Source organism: Pungitius pungitius, chromosome 19 (genome assembly GCF_949316345.1).
Source record: "Pungitius pungitius chromosome 19, fPunPun2.1, whole genome shotgun sequence".
In the NCBI taxonomy this organism is placed as follows: domain Eukaryota; kingdom Metazoa; phylum Chordata; class Actinopteri; order Perciformes; family Gasterosteidae; genus Pungitius; species Pungitius pungitius.
The window spans coordinates 7,895,438-7,919,028 of NC_084918.1; the positions used below are offsets into that span (position 1 = coordinate 7,895,438).

The 23,591-nt window shown below is 45.6% G+C and overlaps 1 protein-coding gene across 2 annotated transcripts in view; it reads left to right on the plus strand.

Moving 5' to 3' along the window:
- Nucleotides 1-1,212: 1,212 nt before the first annotated feature.
- The window catches only part of sema5a (sema domain, seven thrombospondin repeats (type 1 and type 1-like), transmembrane domain (TM) and short cytoplasmic domain, (semaphorin) 5A), a 95,324-nt gene continuing 72,945 nt past the window's right edge, over nucleotides 1,213-23,591 (plus strand). The window contains exon 1 of one of the 2 annotated variants that reach the window (XR_005114534.2): nucleotides 1,213-1,796. The gene's annotated coding sequence lies outside the window, so the exon portion shown is untranslated. The remainder of the gene's footprint in view (nucleotides 1,797-23,591) is intronic. The other variant, XM_037455904.2, reaches the window with a different exon arrangement.

Here is a 23,591-nt window from a genome sequence, read left to right on the forward strand (position 1 = left end):
AATGTACTTCAAACCATCCATCGCTCAGTTTGATGGCTGATTCAAAGATGCCGCATTATTTTAACTGATGAAAGTTGATCTCTGGGTGCAGCTCGGATCTGTAGCCTCCCTCCGAAGTTCTGCTCGATTACTGTGTGTTACGTTTGTTAAAAAACATCTATCCAATGCCGAAGCGAAGAAAAAGTACGTTTTGGGGGGGTCTCATGGATGATATTTTAGGATTTTACAGCTATAACATTTGAGACTTTAGTTTGTTGTTGTGCCGAGTGCCGTCACAGCCACTGGCGTGCCATCGGCCAAACTGTTCCAATATTTTAGGAAAGCTCCCAGAGCAGCGTCAGAAAAGCAAAGGTTACCCACGCATTTCACACGTGCACCCCTCGGTGTGTGGCAACATTTATGTAAACGACAAATTGAAATACAGATGTGGATCCAGGGCCTTCCCAGAAGCACGAAGAGGCAGATTAATTGTTGACTCCACTTTGTGTCTGTCAAGAAGACAGACACACACTCGCTTGTCACAGCCCTAAAGCTGCAACAACACTCTGTGGGCTTCTGGTGCTTGACAGAAGCTGCCTTCATTCACCAGAGGATAAATAAGGAATTGAATTAAGGATGTTATTAAAATACACAAAGGCAAAGAAACTCAGTGCTATCACTCCCCTCTCCCAACACACACACACACACACACACACACACACACACACACCTGACATTGCAGTTGTGGAAGAGTATATCTGTTTAATGCTTTTTTTTCTGTTAAAGCAATTACAAAACCCTTCATCGGCAACACTGGACAGCGGTGACAGATATGCACGCCGGGGTTCAAGCCCCTCTCTCGCTAAGCATCCTTGAGACCGAATCCTTATCTGTCACAGAGTGTGCAGTTTGTCTGGGATTTACGGGGGGGGGGGGGATCTGTCTATAAGCAGGGGCTATAGGTTTTGAATATAGGCTAACACCCCCAGATTAACATGCAAATGCTCGGGGCGTGATTGCTTTTCCGTGGCTGGTGTTGACCCCCCCCCCCCCCCCACACACACACACACACAAGGGAATTTAACTGCCGGAATCACACAAAAAAAACATATTGAGGTAAAGAGGTCAGAATAGCTCAACTTGTCCAAATGTCAGCCATCCCACTGTGAGTGGGCTACACTCCTCTCCTCCACCTGCAGGACAGCTGTGCGCCGCTGCCACGTTTCTTCCCCGACGCGCAAAGTGGGGGCGCACTCCTCGGCGATCAAAAGCCGTGCTCGTGAGATGCGCAGCTGAGACCGGGAGCGAGCCTCGGACACGTCGGAACCAAACAGCCGCGCCGCGCGCCCGCTGCACCGCTTTAGTTGAAAAGGACAGTTCATCTTTGTGTGTGTGTGTGTGTTGTATTTGCGCCGTTGTTGTTTTGGCACACCACCCCTCCCCGGAGCGGAGGCGCAGTGTCCGTGGCGCAGCGCGACAGTCTCGGTGTCCGATTACAAACCCGCGCGCCGAGCAGCCCACCGGCGTGGAGCGCTTCTCTCTCGTGGAGCACAAAATAGCTCACAAGGTTCCGGAGAGGGCGAGAGAAAGCTCAGAGGAATCTCCGCAGAGAGAGAGAGAGAGAGAGAGAGAAGAAGGAGGAGTTTTTTTTTTAAAAACCGAGGTCAAATCCCGAGAAGACACACAGCAGAGCGGAGGATATAAATCTTCTTCGGCTCCTCTTGGGTTTTTTTTGGTGTCTCCGTGCCACTCTTCTCCCCGGGACGAGACACAGCTTCGCTCCCTACTAGATGAGCGGGAGTTGGGCACCTTACTTGGTAAGAATGAGCGTATTTTTATCGTGGAATGTAGTATTATTGCGATGTAACCTGTCGGTTCTGCAGGTATTTCGGGGTTTTTTTAACAGCGAGGTGTTTGTTTTTTCCCCTGAAGATAAACCCACGACTCTTACTGCTCGTCGCATGCTCTGACTTCACAGTCAATGCACACGTTGAAATAAGTTACAACGTGTGTCACAGAATGGGAATACGCCAGAGTGTCCCATCTTAAATGAAGTGATCCACAGATCCTGACTTGTACAAATCTAAATAATGACTTTGAGAAGTTTTGCATGGTGCTTTGCTCCGTGTGACCGCTTGGTGGTGCTGGCAGAGTGCAACCACCACCAGGGTGCCCAGGAGTTCAACTCCCTTTCAATATTTATTTTGACATGTGATCTGGCCCTGGTATCATAATTGTTGTTGTTTAAAAAAAAAAATAGTCCACAAACAATGCAAGCATTGTAAATACGGCCTACAAAATATCCTCCTCTGAAAATAGTCAATTGAATTCTGCCAACACTGTTACCATTTGTGTTAAGATTTCTGAATCTAATACTAATTGTGAATAGAACAAGTGTTTTGTCCGTGGCTTCAGATCACTTGTCTCCTTGTGTGACCTTCAAAGTGAATTCCCTGCAAGGTTAAGTTGAGCCTTCGGTGTAGTGACGTCACTGTGTTTAGGAGAATAAACAGTGTTTGTGCCCTTTACAGACTTGCTGACTGTGTACCGTTTGAGACTTGCATTTCAGACTTAATGAAAGTGAGTGGGTGAGCCGAGTTTCTTTTATTCTGCACAGCCCTTTGTTGAGCTTGAAGGACCTTCCATTCATAAACCTCAATCATCAGACACTCAGTTGTGGAGCCACAGCTGAGACCTTGGAAGTTTCTAAATCCATCCCAAGTAGTTATTTCACAAATAGTTCATTTGATGTTTTCTGATGATCCAAATGTATCCGGGAACATCTCCACCACAAAAAAGCCATCCTGCCTCGGCCTCCAAAGTGTTATTGTCTGTGGGCGGGTTCAAGAAGAGGACACCAAGTAAACACGCAATGGTTTGTGCTGTAGATAAACGGCGTGATAAGATGCTCGTGCTTCAGTCGACCCACGGCTCCGTCCTTGGCTCCCCTCGGTGAATTTAGATGAACGTTAATCTCCGGTCCTGATCGTGCTTATTGCCGTCCCATTAACTCCTACAATTGTCCACCTCTGTTTGTTTGTTTATTTTAAGCCCGAAGCGGGAGCCTTTCTAGAGAACATGCAAATTCTTTCTCCGGCGTTGCGTGCCGAGTTTGAAGCACCCGGTGCATTTTTTTCCTTTTCGTTGGAATTCGTCCGCCGGGTCGCTGGCTGTTTTGGTTGCGCTGGCTTTCAGGACTTGACAGCTGCAGTTCTGATAAACTTCCTCTGATCTTATGGCCTTGGACCCACGAGGCTCATTCGTCCTGTCTCACTCTGCTTACCATCGGGGAAAAGTACTTTGGACTCACAGCGTCCGGCCCTTTATTAGAAGTTGGATCAAGACATACGAAGGAGAGAGAGGAATATTTCTGTCTCTCTGAAGGGATGAAGATGCTGATTCAAGCAATCATGTGACATGATGCCTTTTGGATCTGCACAATAAAGCTGCGTGAAGGAAGAATAAAAACAGATTTGCTACAAATTATGTTTTTTTCTTCTTTTTAGATAATTCATTACTTCACGTTTTCAAACACCTAATAGGGTCTGGATGCAGCTTCTCCATTTTGAGAATTTTATACTTTTCTGTTCAATATGATTTGAAACTGAATATCTAGTGCTTATCATTCTAAATTTGAAGACATTGTCCAGCTAATTGTAGCAAAAGTTTAAGAATTTTTTTATATCATAGAATGCAAACTTACTGGCTCTCGCATCTGAATATTTTCTGGTTTATTTAGCATTGTTGTACTCAATATTTGGGATTCAGATTATTAAATGGAATAAACAAGAACATTGATTACATCCATTGATGGGGGATTTCCTGACACTTTACAGACAATAATTAATTGGTTAATTGAGAAAATAAATAATTGACGGATCAATCAATAGAGGATATGATTATTAGTCGCAGCCCTGAACAACATTACCACTTACACTCCTGCCCCGAGATGAGCCAAAGATGCAGATGAGCCCGCGGTAATGGATTCCAGCCACACATTCCAGCGCCTCCTGAAAAGCAGCATATGATTAGCGTGATTGATGTTTGCACTGTGTTGGGAATTTGCCCGAGCGCTGACACAGAACGCCGGCACAAACACAGCAATTAGCCCTAGCCAGGCGGATTCCGTGATGAAAGTGACCCCAGCGGCCTTAGCGGGCTGCGGGGTCGCCATGGAAACCCGGTTGAATGACAAGCCCATTGTCGTCGACCTTTGTGATTTCGGCGTCCCTTCGGGGGTCGAGCCCTGTTGGGGGTGAAAGTGAAAGGCATTGTCATGCACGTGTAAAGCAAACAGCTATTACCCTCTGGCCCCCGGGTGCTCTTTAAGGCCTTTTTGTTACTTATTTATCTGACACCGCAAGATGGGGCTTTGTGATAGTTTGTCCCCGTCCACACAGCCTCACAAAAGATCTCAGTTTATTGGCCATGAATTGCACGGAAGCCCCCGGTTGTACGGATGCCCCTCAGCGGATGATTTATTGCTTTTATGCAAGTAGACCTGGAGACTCTGACAAACAGCTCAAGTGGTTTGCTGTTCCTCCGCGCTGTGCTTTGTCCTCTCACCACCACAGGCTTTGGCACATCGCAAACCACGTTGCCATTATCGCATTCCTCCCATGTGTTTTTGAAGTCCGTAACTCCAGAGAATCATTGCCCATGCGAGGTGTGCCAATTCAAAATATCAATGTCCAGCAGCAGCATGTTCAGATACATTTTTGACCAATCCCTACATGACAGAAGAAGTTGGCCGTGTGCAAACAATTCTTTCATTTCCACCATTCTCAAGTAAGATGCCGTGGTGTTGCTATGGCTACTCCAAGGTTTCCTGCAGTGGCTTTGAGTGCCCCGTCAGTCACAACAAAAACTGATCATTTTGGAAAAATGAAAGTTAGTCATTCAGAGCACTTCTGTTCTCTAAAGGCCAAATGGGCGTAGCTGTTGCCATGGATATCGCAAGGAAGCTATGGAGTGGGATGTACACAGGGAGCCCATAACATCTGTCGTTTATCTATAACAAAGTCTTTGTTACTGATATAGGGGAGTCTCCTCCCATCAGCTCTCAAAGATGTGTCGCTTGTACAGAGGCATTATTTCAAACGCCTTGTGACTGTATTTCTGTGAGGAATATTGTAACATAATGCCAGACAGCTGGAGTTAAGTGAGTTGAAGTAATGACACTGCACGCACACATACAAAGCAAACAAGTTTATATAAAGAGCAGGGAATTAAGTGTTAAAACACACACACACACACACAGAGTGGTTCTCTAATGTGAGACCTCCTTGTATAACAAGACAGGGGAAGATGTGATAATTTCGCACCGCATGCTAAACAGCAGAAACAGCACACAGGTGTGGGGAATAATTTGAGTTGGATAAGCACAGGAAAGCAATATGTGATCCTGGATGCGCCATTATTCCTGCAGCTCGGATCCAAGAAGAAATGTCTGTGGTCTGAGTAAAACGACCCGTTTCGTGTCCGCACGTCAAAAGGGAATCAGAAGCAGCCTTCACTCTCCTGCACGGTCACGCCCCATTTAGCTCTGCCCCTTTCCACGCTACAACCTCAAAACCCCACTCCAATAGCAGGGGAATCTGTCCTTTTAACCACCAGTGCAGGAAAAAAAGAGGATATACTATATTTGGGTCACGATTAAATAATCCCCAAATCCTCTTTTTCACTGGGGATTAAGCCCAAGACGATGTTTGAAAGGTTAAATAGAGATGGAGCACAACTTCTGTAACGGGAGGAGCCATTCTTGTAAACTTCGTTTGAAGTTTGGAGTTTATTCTACTACTTAGGCCACTGAGAGAGCAGTCGAGGAGAGAATGTACGTGTGTGTGTGTGTGTGTGTGTGTGTGTGCGTGTGAAAACAGACACTCTCAAATGAGAACTCGAGGAAGAGAGAGCGAAGAGGCTTCGCAGGTCTTTGTTTATCGACTGAATGAGCGCCACAGGGCCATTTGAAGGCTGAAATGAGTCATGAGTTGTCACCAAACACACACAGAGAGCAACACACACCTTGCTCGCCCCCCCCCCCCCCCCCCCCCTTCTCACTCTTTGGGCCGGCACCCAGCGGCATTTCCCCCCGGATGATGAATGACTCTGAAACGTGAATGAGAGCATCATTTGATAGTGGCGCTCAGCTCGTATATATATTTCTCTTTTGCAGGAGCTGCTGCAGCTTGTACCTCTGAGGGGGGGGCGGGGGGGGGGGGGGGGCGAAACCGGACGGCCTCCTGTGTTAAAGTCACTGCAAAATTAGCAGCCTCCACCTATTACTGAAGCGGATGCGTGGATTATGTGTGTTTTATTATTGTGTTGGCCTAATGTTTTCCACATCAGCAGGGGGAGACGTAACCGAAGTCTTTGGTGGGTTTGGGGGGGGGGGGGGGGGTTTAGCCCTCACGGGACGCTTGCCGCAGCGTCTTATCTTTATACGGCATATCATCAGACGATAAGAAGCTCTTTTGATGTGATGTGTTTAGAGCCATCAGAGCTTCATCTATCGCACCGCTGCAAACAGCCAGAGAAGCCCTAATTTGATCAATGAGTGGATGTAAATGCAGAGAAATCCTTTAATCTTCAGCAATTGAAAGCATTTATCTGTACTTTGAAATCATTAGGACGAGCTAATCGGAGAAATACTCTCCGCAAATGAAAAAAAATAAACACTCTGCTCGCAAAAAGGATGTTTTCCTCAATAGATGAATGAGAAAACGAAATGACATTGCGCGCTCTTTTCTTTTCATCCGACCTTATATGAAAGTTAACGATAACATCTAAAAAAGATAACTGCTTGTAGTTCGCCCACGCGGGAAAATTGGGAGCGGAATACAGAGATACAGAGTGAGATTACGGGAGAGATATAAAGAGAGGAAGTGAGATAGAGGTGAAAAGATAAGAACTTAAGTTTCGCAGACACAAAGCAGGGCGCCGTCCTGCCTTTTGAATAGAAAAAGAAAGGGCGAAAGCAAAAAGGAAGAGGAATACCACACAGATGGAAGGGCTGAGAACAGGATTTTTTTTCAAGCAAACGGGCAAAACCGAGCGGGTTCGGGGGGGGGGGGGGGGGGAGTGATTTGATGCACAAAGAAGGAGTTCTAGCGGCCATCGCCGGTCCCCGATGCATCCGTCTGTCTGGATTCGTCTGTCAGCGCCAGTGGGTCCTCCGAGAGGAACGGACAGACAGACAGACAGGTCGGGACAAGGGAGACAAAGTAGGCGCAGGCAGCAAGATAAAGGAAGACAGAAGAGGATATCTGAATGAAAGAAAAAGCAACCAAGATGACGAGAAAATGTCTCCAACCAATGGCCTCTTGTTCTCAACAAACTAACATTTACAAGGACTTGTGCAACTGATGTTTGTATTTAGACTCGGAGCCCTTATTACAGGAGGTCTGTGAGGAGCCAGCTCTCCTGCCCCTCTGCAGAGATTTGTTGTTAATAAAAACAATCAATAAGAGCCAAATATTTAGTCTCAAGGTAAGCTGAATGGTATTTAAGGAGATGCCGCGTTAACAATGCAGCAGTTTACGAAGCAATTAACCAAAAGACCTCTAACTTCATTGTTTCTCTGACATCAAACTTCTCTTTTTTTTAAAGAGGAGGAAAAGAAAAAAGTCTCCTTCACACACACACACACCTACTGTTTTCTTTCCCCCCCCCCAGCACCCACTCCAGACATGTGACCCTCGTGAGTCATGCCCCTTTTGTGGTCTGTGTGCGTGGCACCGATGTGAATGTGTAGTCTACCCCCGTTCGGTAGACACAATGCTGCCTCAGTTCTGACGCTGAAACCACACTCAGGACGTGTGGTCTGATCTAAACCACCAGCCGTGATACAGCAGACCACGTATTACTCCTCCAGAATAACATCTCATTGGATAAACCACCCGGGAAGAATGAACCCTCAGTTGAAAACCTGCCTCGCTGCGTTCCAGCGGTGAACACCTTCTTTGGTTTATTGCACACCACCCCGAGGCTGACTTGACTTTGACATTTTCAAGCTCTTTGCACAAGAAGTGGTGGTCATTTGGAGTCGAAAAGCGATTATAAACTAGTGGGAGTTTGGTTTTAAGGGGTATTTTGTTATGGCACATTAAGTCTGTTAAAAGTCTTGCAAGGTACCGTACCGGCTCTAAGTGACGAGGGTATTAGTTGCTGTGAAAGACAATGGCGTCATTCTGGCCGTGTGGTCAGCAATGTGCTTCTCTTGAGCCTGATTATGCTTTTCGTGAAAAGACAGAAGCTTTTCTTTAACTCCCGCTCTGCCCTCGCTGTGTTACCTCGCAAAAGTGGGCCTAGCTAGCTGTTCAAGAGTTGTGCCGACTCTCAAGTCAACTGTTGAAACGTTGTTTGGGATGAGATGCCTTTTTCGTCGGGCATAGAAGCCAGAAGGCAACGCCGACGTGTCGAAAAACACGCATCCCAGTGTACCCTACAGTGTGCCGCTGTGTCGCCCCATCATGGTGGAGCTCAAACTTTTTCTCCTTAAAGTGCACTTTTTTCTGTCACGTCCCACTTCCTTCCAAAGTGCACTTTTTGGAGAAAAATATTGATGACACACGAGCGCAACAAAAAGTTGAATTTTGATTGAAATAACATTTCGTGATTTCTCCCATCAAGCTTGAATGATGAAGAAAAAAAACGAAATTGCAATTACTTTCAAGTAAACCAGATTGCGCCATCAGACAAAAACAATTTAAATGTACAACCATCAGGCTCCTGCAAAAATAACGAATATTTGGCAGAAAATGGTTTATTGTGGCTGCAATTAACCTCTTTTGCACTGAACATCTTTTCCAGATAATAACAATAAAGGGTAAGCTGTAAACAACAAAAATAAGTTTAAATATGTGACAATAGAGTTTTACACTATCTTTTCAAAACAAAATTAGTGCAGGTGTAAGCCAAATAATACAGATAAAACACGTTTTAGCGTGTACTTTGAACTTTTGTAATATTATTTCTCAATAAAGTAATATAAAATAACTGAATTTTCCCTGTGCACTCACCACACCTGTAATGCCACCACACAGTGCTCTAAACAGAAGATACAAGCATTAAACCTTGCCGCGTCAAATAGTATAAACAGAGATACGCAGGAAGAGGCGTTCAGAGAGACACAAATATTCCTGTGTGCAAATACGGGAAAATATTAATAGTTCTGCTGCTTATTTCACATGCAGCAGCTCTCACGCGCTGGTGTCAGGCCTCCTGAGGTCAGCAGGGGTTACTGAAAGGAACGGCTCCGGTGTCACTTTCACAGAGACTGTTGACCTTAGCTCGAGCAGACCTGACCCCCCCCCCCCCCCCCCCCCCGCCTCCTCCTCCTCCACTTTCACCCTTTTAAATAGTTCCACATGCAGGTGAGGAGGAAAGGTGCGCAGTTACGAGGACACATACACACACACACACACACACACACACACACTGTCTCTCTCAGTGGCAGACTAAAAGAGGAAAACAAAGACAATTGGCTTAATTAGGCTAAGCCGAGATCAGCGCCGCCAATCAGTATAAATGAAGGATAACATGGATTCTGTTTTCAGGACCTCAGGCTGTTGCGTAACAGGCGCAGTGAGGGAGCAACTCCTACGCAGAGGATGCTTTTCCTCTGGACTCGCCCGTGGACAACACTTGGTGTTGGAGTTCACTTCTTGTCATTAAAAACGGACCTCTGCCCTTCCGAAGCGCGGGGGCCCCGTGGCGTTCGGATTTATTTTGAGCTTTGCGCTGTTCCCCTAAGGCTCTCTAGGTGGAGAAGCACTCTCTTCTCCGCTGCGGTTAAGGGCGAGAGGAGATCCCATCCAGCAGGGTCAACGTCTTTTTTTATTGACTCGAGAAAAGCACACAAAAAAGGAGTCGTCTCTCACAACCGCGAAAGAGGAAACTGTGGCTCCAACCCGCCGAGCAGCCGCTACTCGGGGGGTAATTGTGCGAGTAAAGACAACTTTGACAACTGTTTTTTTGTTTCTCTTTAATGCCTCTGCTGGTGTTGCAAAAGCAGAAAAATGTATACCTGGAGCCTGGCAAACCATTCCAAAAGAGGATTTTTTTTTGGGGGGGGGGGGGTAAACTTCCAGCTCCTGTAACCTTCTCACTCAGCGCCAACTATTACAATATTAACACAATACTTCATTCAGGGAAAATAAGCGGTAGACTGATCCGGAGTGGGGGGGGGGGCAGTAACTTACTCAAGGACACTGAAAACTCTTGTGTTCGGCTGTGTGTTGTTAACAACTGCACTTTCTGCTTGTGGTTCGGTCCCACTGTAACCTGTAATCATTGTCCTCAGCCCAGCTCCACACCCACAGTGCCTCCCTCTGCCCCCCCCCCACCCCGGGCCCCATTTATCATAATTAAGACGTTCTCATTGCAAATATATGTTTCTTCTTGGCTCGGGGTGTTGTTTTATAATTGTATATGAGCGCAGGATCATTTCAAACCGTCTCAGATATCCAGAGATAATCTGTTCTAGCTGAAGCAATTATAGTAATTGGCGGGTTAGAGTCACTGTTTTGGCTTTGATTCTCAGCCCGTGCCGCTTCACCGTCGTCTTTTTTCTCCTCTCCCGCCGTGTGAGTCGATGACAGTCGGATTCCTCCCTCAACGCTTGCCACCAAATAGTGCTTGTGTGCAGCTGCAACTCACCGTCAGGTCAGGCGTCGATATAAAAAGCAGTAAAGGCAAGAAATACCTTTAACACAAGTAATCTTGATCAAATTATCATATTTTGCCACAGAGCACAATTACTGTCGAGGAAGAAAAGGCCGTTAATTGCAGTTTACAGTCACATAATTCACTGCTTTTGTTGTGTGGTTGCAACAACCCACCTGTAGAAACATTTACACTGAGTCCCTCCGTTATTTCTCCCTCGGCAGCTGAACTGTCATCTGATCCTGCGGCATTCAAAATGCCGCATTTCTCTCCTTTATTGTCCCTCTATTCTGTGTCGATCACTTGGTTGCCACTTCCGCACACTCTCTGTGTACACAAGAAGGCAGCTTGTTTGCATTTGTATTAACGCAGATCAGCTGGTCGTGTCATTCCCTCAGGAGCAGAAAGCTTTCACGCACATCTTTCTACATATGCAAAAAGATGAGTGCATTTCAGAGATGGCTACACAGTGACGGTGCTAAAGGGTGGATGAAGTAAAAGGCGGATGTCCGCGGTGAGTTGGGAGGTTAAGAGATGGAGTCTGGCCCACCTGGAAGCCACGTGTGGTTTCCCCCCGCCTTGCCCCTACCGGCATCCCGGCTCGGAAAAACGCCATTGTCATCATTACTGCAAAGGGTGGAGATCATTAAGTCCTTATTTATGTGCTTTCTGCTGTTTTATCACCTCCAGACACAGTCTCTCAATGCACACACCCACACTCCCCGCCCCAGAAGAATAACATAATTGTATAAGGCAGCCAGGGGATCCCGTCTAATAGAAAAAGTGCAGACATTAACAGTCTGTGCCAGCTGTGCAAGCCTCTAACCCAACTTTTTTATTTCCCTATTAAGCTCATTTACACCTTGTGTTGTTTATGTTTATTTACGCCGCGCTCACACAATGACCCTCTTCTTCTAGATTTCTCCAGTTGGAGGCATGAGGTAGCAGACTGGAGGTCTTTACAAGCAATTTCCCCTTTAGCAATAGCAGTAGTTAGCCTGATAAAAACAAGGCCTCGGAAACAGGATGCTGTTAACTGCCTCTCACCCAAATTTGGCTCTTTTGCCTGCGACATTTTCAAAACTTGGAAAAGCAGCGTTGTTATAGGCACTTTTCTGCGAGTTTGCACCAATTTCCACCCACTCTGTGATCATCTCTCACCACGATGGACGGTAACCGTTTACATGAAACGAAAAATAAATAAATAATGAAAAACCTGGTGTGCAGGTGAAAACACAGACGGGTAGAGGCAAAAAGAAACATTCATAAGGATTTGGAATCTAATTGGATGTTAAAGAGACCTGTGAAAGGCCGTGTGGAGTCAGCTCTCTGGTCGTACCACATTGCTGCCCCCCCCCCCCCCCCTCCGCCCCCCCGAGTGAGAGGCTGTTGCTTTTCCAGCTGTGCCTGACCCTGAGTCTGTTCCACTGTGGTTTTCATGTCCTTATTCAATTACCCGAGAGGGACCACTCTCCTGACACTCGCCATACACACGGCGCATGTGAGGAATTGCAGTTTCTGATGCACGTTATTCACGGGGATCCTTTGCTCTCTCTTCGCACTTTCCGACCTCCTTTCTCTGAAGTGCCTCGAAACTCCTCTCTCCCGTTCCTTTCCGTCGATCTGAACTCATCTCCCGTTAATCCTCTCCATTCTCCTCCTCACTCGGCTCTCTTTGTGTTCCCGCCTAACCTCTTTAACCCCCCGCTCTCCTCTTCCGTCGAATCTCCTCCACTCAAACCCGTCCGTTCATTTAATCTCACCCAAGATTCTTGCTCTTTTCCTTACTCTTCATCCTCTGCTGCATCTCATCTATCCTTTGTTCCTTCACACCTCTCATTATTACCAGCCCTTCTCCGGTAATCTACCTCAAGTGACCCTAAGCGACTTTCTTGAAGCCTCTTCCTCTGCAGTCTTTTGCACCTCTCCGTGTTTCTGAAGAGCGGGTCGGTGCGAGCCTGAAAGCCATTACTGCTTCACAAAACCCTGCAATCATTCACATGTATGTTCTTTTTTTCCCTCTTCTTCATGCCTACTCTCCTGAACAAAAATAACATACTCACGCAGAAAATCCAAACACTTTTGCCGGAGCGTAAGTGGCAGCCCTGCTGTAATCAAAGTCAGTTTAACCATGTGATAATGCATTTGAGGATTTCTGAAAGGCATAATACTACAGACGCTTAATAACACAGGACAGAAAGAAAGGAGAGCTAAAATGTCTAGCTTCTTCTCTGTTTATATTTTAATATGCATTGTTTTACCTATTTACAGCAGGGTATGTGGTGCGTAATCATAGAGAGCAGATCTGTCTCTCATTAGCGGCAATTAAGCAATTGCCGCTAATCTGCAACACATGTTGACAATATAAGTGGGATTTTGTTTGATTCAGTTGTTTTAAGGAAGAGAAAAAAAAAGGAATTATGCTAACAAGACGCAATAAAAACATATTTAATGTCTCAGGTTGGGAAATTGTTGACATACTAGTTAAATCCAAATAAACCCCAAACCTTACTGAGATATATTCACACCTATAAACTATTATCCCTCTGTGGGGTTACATGTAAACGTTCTCTCAATTTCTTGGGCAAAAAATGACTGCTGAATAATTTTATTGGTGGTTTTAAAATAACCACCCTGTCCATAAATATATCAGAAGTTATTAAAAAAAGTCCCCTATGATGTCATGAAATCCAATTAGTTTATTTTCATTAGTTCAAAAGATATTTATTTAACTTTTATATAGAACAGAAAAAAAGCTTATCCTCACATTTAAGAAGATGGGTTTAGAGAACAAGACTAATCCGTCAATCACAAACACACACACAGATACATGAAAAAATGATGTTCTATTCCACATACCATGACCATCTGGAGGAAAAGACATGGAATAAGAGGAATAAGATCATTCCAGCAGCTGTTGGGATATAATGTAAAAATACATATAAAGAGGCACAGATAGAAACACGCCCTCACAGAGGTACATGCAAGTAAACATGAACTTATACAAGTTGGTACAAGCACAGATACACACAAAAAAAGAGGTGTTTGAGCAATAATAGACACATTTGCGTCAGGTACTGTGCACACACATCTGACACATATACTTTAAGGTACAGGAAACAAAACATGCACACACACACAGAAACATACACGTGTGCATATATGGCAGGAACATCTGTTTTTGGCCTTCAATCAAGCCCAGATGGACCCGAGGGCTGGTGCGTCAACACCAGTGCCGACCACACACCAAATACGTCGTCCGGTGTCCTTTGCGACTGACTGCGGGGGAGCTTTGAGCAGTAAAGGGGTATTAACCAGGACCACAACCTGTAATCGTTATCATAATGATACAGGACGTTACTTTACAAGTACGTGCCATAGTTTCTAGGAAATTAAGGATCCGTCGACAAACGTCTTGCGCGACTTGAGTCTCTCGGGTGAGGCGTTCGCTAAATGAATATGCATTGTGCGGAGAAGTTAACTTTTTTTCTTTTCTCCCGTGTCTGCAGCAGCACGAGGCCGAACCTAAACATAGAAGGAAAAATGAATATATTGGAGTTAAAACTGGTGGTATTGAGCTTTGATGTTAAGCCATCAAAGGCCTCATGAAACTCGGTTCAGAAAGGGCAGCTTGTGCGCTCTACTGTATTTAGCCGGGAGCTTAAATTAGACCTGTCACAGCTATACACACACGCCTCACCGGCTTGTGTGTCCTTTCATCTCCACTAGGTTGGTGTAGCTGTTCCTGCTGATTAGATGGTATTGTCTGTTCCCAGGTGGCATTTTGGGTGGGGTTGTGGCAGCATGTATGTATTAAAAAACAGGAAAAAAAACACAAAAAAAGATGGTGGGTTTATGTCGCTTTGAGTAACTAATGTGTGTGTGTGGGGGTCAGCTTGCCCTTGTGCCAGAAAGTGAGGTCACAAAGCACTTGCCCCGTACCTGCCTCATCAAGTTAGGAGAGGAGTCGGCAGCGTTGGAGAGTTAATACTGGCCCAAGTAGAGACTACCTATCACTTTCATCCCTGGAACCTTTTGAGTTTTCCCCCACAAAACTCATTAAATACCAACATGAAGCCTTAAGCCGCTCATTTCATTTAAACACACACACACACACACACACACACACACACACACACACACACACACACACACACACACACACACACACACACACTATATACCTGCTCGGCTGACAATCGCATTCTTGTAACAATTATAGAGCTTCCACATCTTGTTTTCCCTCGTTGCTGCTTCACTCAGACACTATTTTTAAATAAAATTGTGACATGCTGCAATTTGCAGCCTTTTAAGTCAGTTCGATATACGATTTGTCCCGACGTTGAACTAACTCCTCACAGACTGTGACCGACAGGATGCATTTTCTGCCTCTCTGACGCCTTTTAATCCTTAAGTCGCTCTCTGTTTTTTTTTTTGAAGGAAGTGATGACACATTCTCAAAAGGATTTCTGTTTTGTTACATGGCTCGTTCAAGTGAATTAGAGGAAACTTGTTTTTGTGTTGTCCGTGTTTTGGGGACAACAGCGGCAGCGCACCCCAATTAGCTGTCTGACTGTGACGTCTTCAAATATTCACAAATGTTTGTCGTGTGGGGTCTCAGAAGGCGGAGTTGTTGCTTCAAGGCAGCTCTGACAGAACAGAGACTTGGCTGCACGTGTGTGTGTGTGTGTGTTTATGTTGGTGCGTGTCTGTGCATGCTCTTACGCAAGCGGTTTTTCTAATGTAGACACAGGAGGAGCATTCTCTGTGTCAAGTTTTGCGATTAGCGGTTACTCGCGTATGGAGCACAGTTTGGTGAAATATGGAAAATGATGCCAGTCGTGTGCATGCGTGTGTTTGTGTCTTTAGTTGTGCACACCTGTAACGTGTGTGCATTTGCATTCCCTCCGCCCCTCATTCCATCTAATGCTGCATGCCGATGATCTAGTAGCTGTCGGAGGCGATTAACGGCGCAGGTCACGCCGTCTGTCTGAAGTTGCATGCTTTTAAAAGGAGGGCAGGGTGTCATTGATCAGAGGAGGAGACAGTGTGGAAACATTACAGTGAGGCCTGATTAGTAAGGGTGTAGCATGACGCGCCAAGGGATCAGCATCAATAACGTCACCGGCAGAAAATCAGCTTGAGCTGGAGTTTTTCTATTCCCCTCAGAAGTTTGATGTCTGCCCTCCTGTCCTTGTCTACAAAGTGGCAGCCTCTTAAATGCACCAAACCCCTCCCTCTGTAGGCTGTTATGAAAGTGTAACAGATATTAGGAGCCTTATGGATTGTGTTTAAATGCAACAAAGACACATTTACATTTCACAGTCTGAAGTTCACCATTGAACATATATCACCACGAGCCCCCTCCGGGCGCATTGAAACCACTGTGTCTCTTTCTGTCAAAGTGTCTCTCTTACTTACTGCGTCTCTTGACCTTTCAATTGGCATTCACAGAAATAACCCACCTGTACCAAAGGCTTTGTCACTGGGGCTAATGAGCAGAAAGGGAAGGACAACCTGATCATTAAGCCCTTGGACCTTTTGCATGAAGATTATGGCTCCCTTTTCATGTGGTTGACAGAATGTTGGGGGCTGTTATTTGTGTGGTTTTAAGCTTTCGCCCCGACGTGCAAAAAATACGGGGAGACAGGAGGAGTCAGGAAACCTTTTAGAAATTGTCAATTTCAATTCAGTGTGTGTGTGTGTTTAGAGAGAGAGAGAAAGACACAACTGATCCTGTTGAAGGTCATGGATGTTGCTTGTGTTGTGCTAGCGGCCTTGTTTTGAACAATTTGCGCGGGGGGGCGACGAGTTCGCAAAGCCGCTCCAGCTTAGTTCTTGCCTTGGCTTGCATCTTTTAAATAGTAGGTGGGAATACCCAGATTACCTCTGGGTATCTGCACTTTGTTTTAAGCTTACAGAAGCACAATTGCTTTGGGGGGAGGAAATAAGGCTTGTTAATGACATCAAGATTAATATGTTATTTTTAAACAAAAACAAAACAGAAGAACGCTGAAACCACGAGGCGGTGTGTGCTGCATACTGCGCAGGAAATGGGGAATGAAATGGGTGGTTTGATTGGAGGTTTTGTGGGGACGTAGTCAAAGCAGACCACAGTCATTGTCCTCATGCAGCAGCCCTGTTATGATGGGCGTCTTACCCATCTATTCATGTTTGTGATTGTTGCCCATGCTGCTCCTCGCTTTGGCAGTTTTAGCCCTTGGAGAGTGTGTTGCGAGATGCGTACACTGTTGTGCTTCCTCAAAAACAGCCCGGCCGCTCTCATGGGGAATATTCACTGGATCACGCAGAAGGAAATGCAATTACCGCTTCCCAGCTGAATCTTAATCACTGAGCCCTGATGTTAAAAGTTGGCCTCTTTTTAATGCGCTGGATTTCAAAGACACAGCACAAATCATTTGATTTACTCGCCCCCATCTTCACAGGATGTTAATAAGCTTATTAGCCAGCAATTTTTGATGTGAGCGTAGCATGACCTCCAGAGGAGCCAGTGACTTTATTCAAACAGGATCTCTAAAGATACAGCAGTGAATGAGTTTCTCTGAAATCCGAGGAATTATGTTGGTGTGCGAAATCTGGAGGGTAAAAATGAATGCAGAATCAATGCGTTTCAGACCCGGTGCCTCCTAATTGTACCACTCACTAATAAAGTGAGTCTCCTCATCTCCAAACCGGGAACGAAAGGCTCAATTAAAGCCTTTACCCTTAGGCCCTGCTCCTGCAGAAGTGAGCGGAGTTGAAGCCTGTAGAAGTAGAAACCCCGAACACGATCCACTACGTATTTGTTTTTTGCCGTCGCCTGGGGCTAAGGTGTGTAGGCCGGATCTGAGACGGGACCTCAAGCCTCGGGTTTCTCTCCTCTTGAGGAGGCTCACTCTCACTCAAGTTGGACTTCTCCATTCAGCTCTTGCTGAAACGCAATCCTTCCAGCACCAGGAATAAAAGAGAGAGAAAGCACGCAGGCAGACGGAGCAGGACGCCAGCGAGACAGAGGGGAGACGGAACGTCCCACACCCGTTTTTCGCTCGGTATGGCGGAGACACGATCGCATCGGATGCCCGAGGGCTCCGTCTGCGACTCGGCTCCTTCTGTTGTTCCAGTTAACCCTTGGGAAACACGTTCGGGGGGCTGGGGGGGGACGGAGCGCACATGCACGCAAACAAACGAGGAGCGCTTCTGCAGCATCCTCCCCCGGCGTTAAGACAGCTGCTGTTAACCAAACCCATCGCTCCCTCTCATTAAAGCTATAACTTTCTGCTGTTGTGTCTGTCTCCGGCGTTAACGGGGGGCAAATTACCAACGGAGTCCGGGACACGCACACAAAGACACGCACACACAAAGACACGCACACCCGAGTAATTAATTGGTTCCAGTGGAGCCGAGAGCTAATTTACTATGCCTCCTGCCACATTTCTTCAGATACTGTAAGACGAGTCATCCGGAGGCAGTTTCCTTAAGGCTTCCTCCCCATCTGTAGGTCCTTTATGTGTGTTAAAGTATCTACTGTATGTTTTTGTTTTCTTTTTGCCACAGAGGTGGTGGTTGTTGTTGTTGTTGTTTATCAAGCATATAATAACTGAGCTATAGGGTTTGGCAGCCTGTTATCTTGGTTATGTTGAACATGTGGAAAGATTGAATGCAGTTCGCGGTCTCCCTTTGGGTTTGACACGATTGGGCCAGATTTAAAAGAAGAAAAGATTTGGCCCTATAGTTCAACAACTCTGTTAGATCCAACCAAGTATCTGAAAGCGCAATCCACTCGTTTTGTGAAAATAATGATGGTGCTATATTCCAACCAAGTTAATCAAAAGTGAAGAAAAAATTGACATGACAAAAGGCAAAAAATGAAGTTAGCATTAGATAATTCTAATATAAAATGTTCCTAAATTACGTAATCACCGTGGAAAATTACATGGTGGTATAATTTCCCCTTGCAATACCTATAGAGGCTGTTTAGGCTATTCAGACTCACATCACCACGTCACTACCACTCACACCAAACTTCATGCTGTCAATCTTTCATTGTAAAGTTCTATTGTTATTATAAAAGCGTAGCTGCATCAAAGGGACAGGTCTGTAACACAGTGTACCTCTGATATGCGGCGGAGAACAAATGCCACACTTTGAGCACACGTACTGTCAAACCCTCCAGCAGCAGCAGCACACACTTTGTACAATTACAGCAAATGGAACCGAAGAGACTCAACCCCCCTTTTTGCATTGGAATCCATCCGTATGTGATTTCATCCGTCATTCCACCCAGTCATATCCTGTCAGCGCTAGAGTTGGTGTGATTGATTATCATATTAGTAATGGGGATGATTCAAAACTGCAAGTTCTAAAAAAAAAAGTCTCCCATCACTGATTTTCCCATTCAGAGCCGAATGAGAGGAATGTACCCTTGGATGAATGTCATTTTCTTTTCATTTAGAGTCTGGTTAGTTTGCGTTTCGTCGCTGCGAGCGGCGCGCCTGTGCCCTTTGGAAATGATAGATCTATGAGGTGGTCGTGTAGTTAGTCGTCACCCTTGATATTTGCGGAGCGGCGGGTGCAATCACTTTGCTCCTTCACCTCGATGGTGCAGGTGTGTCTGTGAGGACGGCAAGTCGGTGCACAGCTGTCATACTGTCATAGTCTAATTTTGTGCCCGGTGAGATCAAATAGGCGTTAGCCAAGCTTGTAATTAAAGCTTTACAACTGTCCCCCATGCCTCAGTCCCTCGTGGTCGGTCATACGTGTGCCACTATCAATCATTTGTATTCCCTGCGTGTGTGGCAGGTTTTTTTTTTGTCTTCTCCGGTGTTTTGGCCAAATTCTCAAACCAAAGCCTCGATCAGACGTCAGGTGACGTCGCTCCTAATACTCCTCACGGAGAACAAAGGCTTTGAAGTGCAGGACATCTTGGATTCCAATGCATTACTCAAGCAGCTTAAAGATGGAGGAAATGACACGACCCTTCAAACTGCCGTTCGGGTTGGATCATCTCCACGGTGAAAAAGGCTCGGTTCTTGTGCTTGCAAAACAGCCGAGGGATTTGGGGGTCCGCGTTTATTCTTCTGCGCTAGCAGTTAAGCCAAAGCCATCGATCACATTAGCATTGGAGACTTTGTAGGAGGGAGCTGGTAGCAAAACCTAACATTTGTTTTTCTGCCAGGCTCTTGTTTTTTTGTTTTTTTAGCACACGTGGATACGGAAATATCAACTCTCCCCGAGATGTCCCTTTTTGGGACAGGGTGTAACAAAGCCCCGGTATCTTCTATGACATTTAAGCCTTCGCAGAGCTGCCAGGTTGTTGTGACAATTTGCTCCGTGTGAACAGCGCTTTCTTGACACCGAGAGCAGCTCAGACAGTAGCCTGAGGGGCTCGGGCTGCGTGTCAGGGCCCTCGTCTCAGCAGGCGATCGGCGCGCGTGCGTCCGCCTCGGGATTTTATTTCCACAAGTTCTCACTGCGTTAAGCAGACGTCTCTCGGGGGAACAGTGTTCAGACTGCGTGCTGTCCACAGATCCTGGTGGAGCGGATACTTTTGTTCCTCTGTCTGCGCCGCATGTGGCCCTTTTCGATTTTTTGTGTCAGGCTTTTTCTTGGTTGTGAACAGTTACCAGGCAACCGGCGGCGACACCAGATAGTTACTGGTTCTCAACCAAAAAGTGAAGCGCTAATTGTTTTTTTTTTGCTATTAAAATAAATGATCTACGTTTTTAATGGTAAGCTTTATTATCTCAGTCTGAATATTTTAAAGATTTGTATGAATTTGTAAGAATGTAAAACGCCATGTAGTGGCCATGTGATTTGAATGCATACACGATAATATGCTTCCCCTGAAGAATACAGAGAGACTTGGACAAAGAAACACAGAACTTTAAACCTGGAGACGAGCTTCAGAGACCGGTCCGCGTGTGTCAAAATGCTTTCTTACATTTTGTAGTTTTTGTTTTACTTGTGAGAAGTTTCTTGTTAACCATGTGCTGTAAAATGACTATTTTTAACATAGTGACACGCAAAAGCCTTTCTTTGACCCACATTTTGAAGCAAACTGTTTCATTCAAGGCCCTTTCGGCCCAAAGCTCTGCAAAGGTTTTATGTCACAGGTCACTTTTTATTTACAGCATCTCGAGCTTTCACGCAGTCGGCAAAAAGCGGGCGACGTCCCGCTGCTGATCTGGTGCCTGGTGGCGTGTGAGGGCTCTCGCACACAGATGTTTATCTCTTTCCAGGCATGATGTCACTTTTTATGCTACATTGCGTGTCGTCGAGGCCCTGGATCGTCTGGAGACGTGTTGTGTGCGGGGATGCAGACCACATTCGGGCGGGTGGTAACGCATCAGCATTAGTGCTAGAGGGTAAGCGAAGTTGAGTAAAAATAACAGCAGGATTTTTGGAGGCTCTGGAGGATTTGGGTGGGACTTGGGATGAAATTGCTAGGTGTCTTTTTGAACAAGTCACTGGAGTGTCAAGTGTTCGTGTGTGTGTCTGTTTGCGTAACGTTTGGGATATACGTCCCAGATTTAGCCGTGGCCAGAGCTGTGGTTATGGTGAGGCGGGTCATCAGGGCGGCTCAGAACCACAACCCTTTCACCTCGTTACAGTACACCGACTTTAGTCTGTTCAGGTTTCACTGTGTTTTTCACTATGAGGCAAAAATGTAAAAAATGTAAATACCAGAAGAGGTGTTTGCAACCATTAATCAAGAACACACAGTGATGACATTTTAGCTGAATTAGCTTTTTTTAAAGTTGATTGTGGTATCTGTGACATTTCAGTGCGAGGCGAGAAAAGCTCTCTGCGGTTCTGCCCCGGCGCCTGTGTTTCATCAGCTTCATCACGTCTCTGCATGCATGCCGAAAACGGGAAAACAAGTCGTACCTCTGCTTTGCAAATCATCCGCAGCGATGGCAAACTAACAAAAGATTGCATGCTGGGAGCATCATTCTGACTCTGGGAAACTGATGTTTGATTTAATGTTCATTTGGATATAGAGCTCTTCGTGGAACATATTGGATTTGTTGTCAGATTATATGGAGGCAGAAATAGAGCAGAAAATGCCTCTGCGTCGCTTGGTCACAAAGGCAAGTTCCCACTGGGCTTCAAGGTTGAACCCACCTAAGGTTCTACCGTAGTTAACATATTTATGGAAACTCCGCTTCGAGTTTCTCTAAAGCTGAGGGGCAGCACTCATTTTTGGTGAAAATAAAAATCTCCTTTAGTATTTCCCATTACATTTGGTGTCTTCAGAACCATATTTTGCCAATTCGGATACACAGAATCGCAATTGGAGACAATACCAGCTAGCGGCAGCATCACGATCACACAGAGGACAAAATCAGAATGACTAACCTGAGCCAAACGCAGAGAAATATTGGGTCAAAGTAAGGAAGCTCATGTGTGAAATGCATTCTGGGCTGGAGAGAAAACTGGGAGTGCATTTCACAGAGAGAGAGAGAGAACGAATGTGAGGATGTTAAGGACCGAAAAGATAAAATGCACATGTGCACATTTGATTTTGCGCATCAACAGCAATGCTGTGCATCGCAGATAAGCTTTTGAAACAAACAAGCCACCTGATCCAAATGCGCTTTTCAATCTCACTCTTGGTGAGACACAAGCATTTTCTTCGCGGGGAATTACCCTGCCCCCTGATCCCGGGGTCGTGAAGCAGAAAGGGCCCCTGCTGTGTGGAAATGAGCCCTTGATGGCGATATCATCCCTCCGTCATTCACCTCGGTCATCCTCCGGCGGACCGAAAGCATAAATAGTGAGGGGCAAAAGGTCAACGACAGGTGGAAGCAGGAGAGGGATCCGAGAGGGAAGTCGATCGCTCATTCAGAGGCAACATCAGTCTCTCCGTCACTTTGTCAGATCCTTTGTCCTTCAGCGCGATGGTCTTCTAGTGCCGAGTGGTGGTTGAACTTCACAGCCGTTGTTCTTTCCTTTGGCCAAACCATAACTTAGTTCAATCATAAACTAATCAGCTGTCAGTCTCAGCCAGACGGGGAGGCGGGAGCAAAGGAGCAAGCATCTCATTTCTCCGTGTGCTTTGGGATTTTGCCGTCTTGTGTTTTGGACAAGACGCCAATTGGAAGACAAAGACTCGGAACAACAAACAAAAACTGGCGGGCAACTCGTTTGATAGACAAAGTGATAAACGGGCAAACACCCAGGCAATAACACCCAAACACACGCGCGCTGTCTTTATGTGCTCTGGTCTAAAGCAAAGTCTGGGTTGATTTTTAATGAAGTGTCCTGTCTGAGAGAGAGAGAGAACTAACCCTCCCCTGACTGTTTGGACAGATGGATCATCACCGCGCCACTGTTGTGTGTGTGTGTGTGGGCGTCAGTGCGATGGATCCAAAGCCGGCGTTTATTACGGAGCGCGTTTATTATATGGTGTAATTTGACCATCATGAAGTCCCCTTCAGACAAAATCAATAGCGGTGTTAATATGATCCTCTCTGCGCTCGTTACTGCGGCAAGACGTCAATTGATTAGTTAGCTGACACTTCAACTTCCACAGTGCAAAGATGCATAGGTTGTGTGTGTGTGTGTAACAGTGTGTACTATAATGTACTGTTATATAATGTTATTAACTATGCAGCACACAGCCAATCCATTGTGCAGCTCAATGTTTTTTTAACTGCAGGTAGACTTTAGATCTGTGTCATTCTGCGTCTACTATTGTGTGTGTTAGTGTGTAGTCTTTTAATGTGGTTTTTAACGGGGGGGGGTCTTACACCACCATAGTTGAACGAGCTGCACAATGGTTCAGTGGATTAGATTTGGCATAAAAAGAAGAGTAATTAAAATATTAATCAACCATCGTTATGGAGGTTTTATAGATGTAGAGGTAAATATTACGTAAGGTAAACGCATCATTCATTCATTAATTGTTTTTTGATTTCTAAACATTCATACTTGACAGGTTTGGT